The sequence below is a fragment of the Apium graveolens genome, chromosome 3, assembly GCF_009905375.1.
Source record: "Apium graveolens cultivar Ventura chromosome 3, ASM990537v1, whole genome shotgun sequence".
NCBI lineage: Eukaryota > Viridiplantae > Streptophyta > Magnoliopsida > Apiales > Apiaceae > Apium > Apium graveolens.
In genome coordinates this window covers 197,715,190-197,723,223 of record NC_133649.1, presented here as the reverse complement: position 1 = coordinate 197,723,223, position 8,034 = coordinate 197,715,190, and the positions used below count along the sequence as shown (strand labels likewise).

Below are 8,034 nucleotides of genomic sequence, written 5' to 3'. Positions count from 1 at the left end.
ACTATCCGGATAATATGAATTCACTGCTTAGAATACCAAGAACCTATTCAGTGAATAGTTACCTTACAATAAACTCCTTTCTAATTTCATTTACTCTGGCCAGAGATTCCTGAACTAGCATAAGTGGATCAGCTTTGAACATTCGCTTCCTTCACTAGAAGGGGTAGATCCTTTATTGATCATACACTATCTTCGTGTACAAATTCCTATACCCAGTAGAGCCCTAATAATTGTCCCTGGAGACTAAGAACTAAACCAAAGCATAGTTCAGTGTACACAAGATGACTATGATGACCTCAAGTCTAAGGATACTTGTACAACTATCACTATGTGAATAATTGCTGACACGTGAGTGAACTCCATCAGTTGTTCAGTTGTGCGAGTCATGTTCAGTGAACTTATTCTATAATAAGCACCTACATACTAGCTATAGTGTCACCACACAAATGTCTATGAGAACAGACATCCTTCATAATGAAGCAAGCATAGTATGTACTGATCTTTGCGGATTATTAATTACCAGTTAGTAATCCTATGACTAGGAACTATTTAAGTTTAGAGTTATCATCTTTTTAGGTCTCACTATTATGATCTCATCATAATCCATAAAAAGCTTTACTCTAAACTATGGTATATCTTATTTAAACACTTAAATAGATAGAGCCCGTAATAAAAACAAAACAAGTCTTTTATTAAAATCAATAAAATTAAAACAGATTACATAAAGAGTTATTCCTAAATCCTAATACATGATTGGACTTAGGACATATTCCTTTCATATCCAAGTTCCTCTTCCACGGAGGTGCATTCAAAACTTGTAGTTGCTCTACTCCTTCTTCATCTTCAAGAACTCATTCCCCTATTAAGGCTCTCTCTAAGGTATCTGACTTTGGCAATTGCTGAAGCTCCGAATTCACGACAGAGTCTACCCACTCTACTTTAAAGCACTTCTCTTTATCTGTGGGTAACTTTATTGTATTGAATGCACTAAAAGTGACCTTCTATTCCTGAACCTTCATCGTAAGCTCTCCTTTTTGCATATCAATCATAGTTCGGCCTATAGCCAAGAATGGTCTTCCCAGGGAATCTTCTTATCTTCCTCAAATTCTAGAATGACGAAATCAGCAGGAAAAATGAGCTTATCCACCTTAACCAAGATATCCTCCACTACTCCTTGCGGATAAGTGATGGTCCGATCGGCCAACTTTAAGGACATGTTCACAGGTTTTGGCTCAGGCAAACCAAGTTTCTTGAAGACAAATAAGTGCATCAGATTGATGCTAGCTCCCAAGTTCTATGAAAACTTGTCGAATGACAAGTTTCCGATGGTGCAAGGAATAGTGAAGCTTTCAGGATCTTTAAGCTTGGGAGACAACTTTTGTTGCAGTACAACACTGCATTCCTCCATAAGAGTAACGGTATCTAATTCATCGAGATTTACTTTCCGAGAGAGAATACATTTCATAAACTTCGCATAGCTAGGCATCTATTTAAGAGCTTCAGTAAAAGGTATGTTGATGTGAAGTTTCTTGAATACTTCCAAGAATTTGGGAAATTACTTATCAAACTTCTGCTTTTGAAGTCTTTTAGGATATGGCGGAGGTGGGTAGACCTGTTTATCCCCTGTATTACCCTCGAGAGGATTGCTTTCAACAGCTTTCTTCTTTGGTTCCACCTCGACATCCTTCTGTACAACCTTTTCAGCAACCAACTCATTTGCTGGAATTGGCAAGGACACTGGCACGCTCTGAATTTGGGGGCTCGTAACCTTTCCAGACCTCAAGGTGATGGCGTTCACATGTTCTTTAACTTCCCTCTTGCCTAGATTGGCTTCTGTATCACTACAAAGCATTCCTGATGGTCGATTCAATAAGGTATTGGTAATCCGCCCAATCTGATTCTCTAGAGTCTTGATATAAATCGCTTGGGTTTTGCACATAAGTCTCAACTCCTCGAATTCAGATTTTTCATTAGTAGATTGACTGACACTTCCATGTGTTTGTTGTTAAAGTTGGAGTTGTTGTCTTGGTACAAATTGCTGCTGAAAATCGGGAGGATTGAAATGCTTATTTCCAAACTGCTCGAACGGCTGTTGCATCGCATTCTGATTGTTACTCCAGCTGAAGTTAGGATAATTCCAGTTGTCAGGATGATAAGTGTTTGGAACTGGTTGCTGAGATCTCTGAAAGTTGCTCACAAACTGAGCTGATTCACTAGAGATAACACATTGCTCCGTCACATACGAACCTACACACATCTCACAGACACTGATTATATGATTGACACCATAGTTAACCAGAGAATCAATCTTCATAGACAACGCCTTTAGTTGAGCAGTGATAGTCGTAGCTGTATCCACTTCCAGAACTCCTGATACCTTGCCATGTGGCAATCTCTGGGTTAGATACTGATATTTATTAGTAGCCATCAGTTCAATTAGACTATAAGCTTCCTCATAGCTCTTTGCCCATAATGCTCCACCTGATGCTGCATCAAGCATGGGTCTAGACTGTGCTCCCAAACCATTGTAAAAATAATTGATGATCATCCAATCAAACATGCCATGACGAGGACATTTCCTAAGCATCTCCTTGTAGCGCTCCCAAGCTTCACATAGAGTTTCTCCCGATGACTGCGCAAATTAAGTAAGAGCATTCCTGAGTGCAGTTGTCTTCGCTATAGGGAAGAATTTAATAAGAAACTTCTGAGCACGTTCCTCCCAAGTAGTGGTAGTGATAGAACCAGCTGGTAGAGAGTGTAACCAGCTCTTAGCCTTGTCCCTCAGAGAGAATGAAAATAGTCTCAGTTTCACCGCATCTTTAGAAACATTATTGAACTTGAAGGTGTCATCGATGAAATCCCTAATGTGCATATTGTGATCTTCCGTTGGAGAACCCCCAAACTGGACTGAATTCTGTACCATCTGAATCGTGCTAACATTGATTTCAAAAGTATTATCCATGATGGCTGGTATGACATTGCTAAACTGAATGTCATTGATCTTCGGTTTAGAATAATCCATCAAAGCTTTCGGATTTGCTACTGGTTCTCCCATTGCAATGATAACTAGAGTACCTGAAACATACGACTAAGTAAACCTTGTAAGTAAGAGAGTCTGAGCCAGTGAACTTTAACGACCACTGATGTCAAGCACATAACTAAAAATTAACATAGAGTCCCCGGCAGCGGCGCGCCAAAAATGTGTTAGGGCAAAAACACGCGCTAAAATTACACGCAAGTATACATGTTTACAAGTAGTATAAGATATAAATCAGATTCGTACCCACAAAGACTCTTTTTAGTTAACTTAAGATTATGCACCTACGCAACAATGGTATGGCTATCGCTCAATGCTAAGATAATAAAAGTTGAGATGTTTATAACTAAGATTAAACTAACATGCAATTAACTAAGAATAAAAGTGATTGATTTAACTACATGAGACAAACATGGGATTCTAACTTCATTACTACTTCATTCAAAGTCATTGTTATTAACCTTAGCATGCAATGGTGATGACAACTAATCAGATAACACGAAACTAGTAAACGCCAACTTTTGTTGTACGAATACCCTACTACCAAAAATCCACAAAAGAGATAGAAGCTGAATAGACACCAATTATGTTGAGACCCTATATGTCTATAGAATTTGACAACATAAAGGTTTAATGAACAAGTTATCTATCGTGATTACATAGGGCAAGTAAGATGGTAAAAATTACCTACGAATCATGCATAATAAATACATGAACCTATGCTAGCATGGCAAGTTCTAAACCTCTATATTCACTTTCGCTTCAATGGAGATTAACACGTTATCTTATATGTTATCTACGCACATAAGAAGAATAAGCACAACCAATACTAGGATATCAATCAATCATCACACACCAAGATATTGAAACAAATTAACTATAGAAATCCATAAATAAATCTGTTAGAACCTCACGACAACGATTAGTTCATAACCGAACTCATCGTCACCATGGGTTCCAATGAAAGCATGATAATAAATAATATAAGAGTACAAGGGTTCAAAGACAAATTGAAAACAAGCATTCAAGTATCAACTATACTAAAGAAAACAAAAGTCTTCTTCTCCATAGCCTTCTATGCTCTTTAGGTCTTCTTATTGTTCTCCCTTCGCTCCTTGTCGTTAAAAACGTCTTTTTATTGGTATATATAAGCCCGTAGTGGACCTGGACCCTCAAAATCATCAAATTCTACTAAAATCAGGATTCTGGGGCAAAAAGTGCAGGGCGTCCGCGCTAAAATCAGCGCGGGCCCGCTGGTTTTTTGGAAGAAAGTCGGCGCGGCCGCGCTGGTATTGGGGGCGGCCGCGCAGGGTTTCTGGATTTTTCTGTTGATTCTTTTTATGGCTGTATCTTGAGTTCTGCTCGTCAGAATTAGGCGATTCAACTTCCCAGGCGAAGATAACGAGATTCTATGCAACTTGAGAATGTCCTAGGCTTCTAATTCTTAGCTATTTTTAGCATATTTCCTTGAAAAGCTCCTTTCTTCATTAAACTGATGCCTGAAATGCAATAACACAAAAACATATCAAAAATACCAACAACTTGAGACCAAAACACCAACTTAAACTTGTAATGAAGCATTCCAAGTAGATATAAAATCCACTTATCACAGTGCACAAGTCTGTTTTTATGCATAAAAGATAAATAATCATGTCTTTTAAATTGAAAAAGACAGAGACTCATGACCTAGCAGTAATAAGAAGAGAAAGAAAGATTTTGTCTTTCAATATGAATGAGTTTTTGTAAAAGCATTGATCACTTAGGGTAAAGTCTAAGCAATTCTCATTCATGTCAAAAGCTCATAATCTATCTTTATAAAATTATTATCAACAACATTGTTTATTGATAAACGATCTTAACAAAAATGACTATGCTGCTAATTTAAACTATAGTGAATCTTTTAGATATAGCAACTTATATAAATTCAATAAAACTTAAAATCTCACAATTATCTGCAAAAAAATATTAACAATATATCATTGACTAATACTTGTCCAGTACTTTAGATACCAATAATTATGTTGCACCTTATTTTAATATAATTCAAATAAGATATCAATGAATTAAATACCAACTATCTATTAAATAGACATTATCATTCAATTTCATATCATGTACAATTGTTAACTCCTAACAACTGTAATATCTCAAACAATATTGGTTTGATAAATAAAGCAACTTTTACCAACATTGTCTTGTTTTCAATCTTAGAAAAATATTTTAAGTTACATATACTTTGATTCACTGAGTATTGCATCTATTATTAAAGTGTTAAGGAATTTGCAAGTAAGTGTAAAAATTATTCTAAGTTAACAACATATGGTGATTTCTAATAAATCATCAAACACTGTAACCATAGTTGTACTTCAAGAAAGTTTTTTACACTTTTTGTATTAGTATAAGTGACAGAGGATAAGCATTGTTTACTTATAGGAGTTCTAAATAATGCCACAAATACTAATACTTCACAATTAGTTCATAGTTAAACTCTTAACTAAATATCACTAAATGATATAAGTCAAAAATTAGTACACAACTAATCATTGCTAAATTCACTAGAACCAAAATCTCATAATTAATCTATAACACATAAGTTACAATCAATATACTAGATATCAACTGTTGACAGATTTAGTTATAATCAATCATGCTGCTTATTTACTTTAAGTTAGTTTGCATTATGGAGCAAATAAAATCATTAAATTGCTTCAATTTCCATAATCCAAAATACCAAAAATAAATACTAAATAAATAAATACTAAATATCTATGAGTTAGATATTAGCACTTAAATATTTATAATTCTCCTTGAATAATCACCAATAGGATATATAACTTATATGCATGGCAATCACCCTCTGGATAATTAGTAATTTGAGAAATACTTTCAAAGCATATAAAATATTGAGAGTTTTATACACATAACTTAGAAAATACTTCAACTTTCAATATTAGTGATTTTAGAAATAAGCATTGATTACTTAGAACAAAAATTCTAAATAATATCACTAATACTAATAGTACCATATTTATTCATACAAGATACAAATAACTATGCTACATATTATTTTATCCCGACACGGAGCGGCCGCGCCCTTCACCAGCGCGGGCGTGCTGTCCTTCTGCATCTTCGGCGCGAGTGAGCGCTATCACAGCGCGGGCACGCTGACCTTCTAGAAAAACTGATTTTGCCTTCTTTATTTGTTGATTCTTGATAGCTTTGCACGAGCAATCTTCATGACACCTTTCTAACACCATTTTAGCATCAAAGCAACACCAAATCACTTTGATCCCTGTTATATGCCTAAAATGCAAAACACTACAAAAACACATCAAAAACACAAATAACTTGAGTACAAAACATCAATCCAAGCCTTTATAGAGCAGTCTAGGTGGAGATAAATGCCACTTAACACACCCCTAAACTTGAGCCAATGCTTGTACTCAAGCATAAACAGAATCAAAGAACAAGAAATATAAATGCATGCATGCAACTATATGAATGCAACGATCCCCTCAGAATAACAAAACCAACCAATGAACAACATCTCAATAAATACAGTTATTCGCACAAAGATCAATCAAATCCCATAATTCAACTTAAAAGTCAGAAACGTGTGTGTGTATATTTGCTTAACAGATATACTATCGCAACTAGATCAATAATTGACTTACTACTCATCAAGGCAATCACAAGGTTATAGATAAAATAAAAGCTAAACTCAAAATGACTGACAACACTTCAATTTTTATATCGAAGTTATTACATGGATTCATGCTTTTATTCACAACACATAAACACACAAATATGCTTATTTGATCATGCAATGAGTGAGGTCCACAAAAGACTTATGCAATAATACCCATGTAATGAGTGTTGGGTTAGTGGATCCCATGCTATGAAAGTCTTAGGTCACTAGGCATAAAGTCCCTTAAGAACTTAATAACTAAAGTATTAAAGAGCCCACTCATGTTCAATTATGCATAACACATATTTTTTTTCTCTTTTTTTCATGATTTCTTAACGAGTGCGTTTCGCTCCATCTCGCTCAACCCTAGACTACTCATATAAAATATGAGCTGGCTACTAGCCATTTGACACGTAGCTATAACAACTAGCAATGAAATCCAATTTTTTTCTCCAATTTTTAAATATCCAGGTTATTTTACCATTAAGAGAATATCCTAAATTCTAAATATAAACAAGTGATTAAACCTCGATAAACAAATATGACGTGATCATGATCTAGCACTCATGCAACCTATAAGACTTAGTGAAATTTTATTGCTTCTAGCATGCAAATCAACTCGATAGGACTTAACATCACTATACACGACATCACTACACTAGCATCAATATCACAAATCAGTCGGAAAAGTAAACTCAAGGGATCATGTTATAAGGCAAATGCATAAACTATATGTAAAATAAAAAAAACTACATGACAAATATGTAACTATATGACTAAACTATCATGAACATGCAAACTATATGGACACACACAAACATATGTTCCTTAACTATCACCCTCAAACTTAAAATATTCACTGTCCCCAGTGAAGGTAATAGCAAGGAATCAGGCATACCTACTCAGAATCAGGATCATCATCCTCAACGGATGGAGTGTCAGGTGTGTCAGGAGGCGAGTACACAGAGTCCTCACTGAATACTGGCCACTGTATATCAACTCTTGTGGCTCTGAATGCAGTCCCCAATGCCAGGATAAGGTCTTTTGCAAACCGACTATGGATGTCATGCATCACGTTCATCATCCTCATCAAGCGCCTATACTGCGCTGAACCCAAACCGACACTACCCTCTGCTTCCTCCTGCTGCTGTTGCTGTGACTGTGAAGGACCGACTTCACCCAACTGAGCTCTCCATGCGGCTCTGCTCGCCTGAGTCGTACCACCCACATATGTCTGATCAGCTGGACGGCCACCTGGTAAGTGATCATAAGAATAACCGAGCTCTTTCGGATCAGGCTTACCACCGTA

The 8,034-nt window shown here is 36.0% G+C and overlaps 1 non-coding gene across 1 annotated transcript; it reads left to right on the top strand.

Annotated features, from left to right (window-relative positions):
- Positions 1 to 2,558: 2,558 nt before the first annotated feature.
- On the top strand, positions 2,559 to 2,665 carry LOC141715530 (small nucleolar RNA R71). The gene has a single exon (XR_012572289.1). It is a non-coding gene; the product is annotated as a small nucleolar RNA R71 (small nucleolar RNA).
- The last annotated feature ends 5,369 nt before the right edge of the window (positions 2,666 to 8,034 follow it).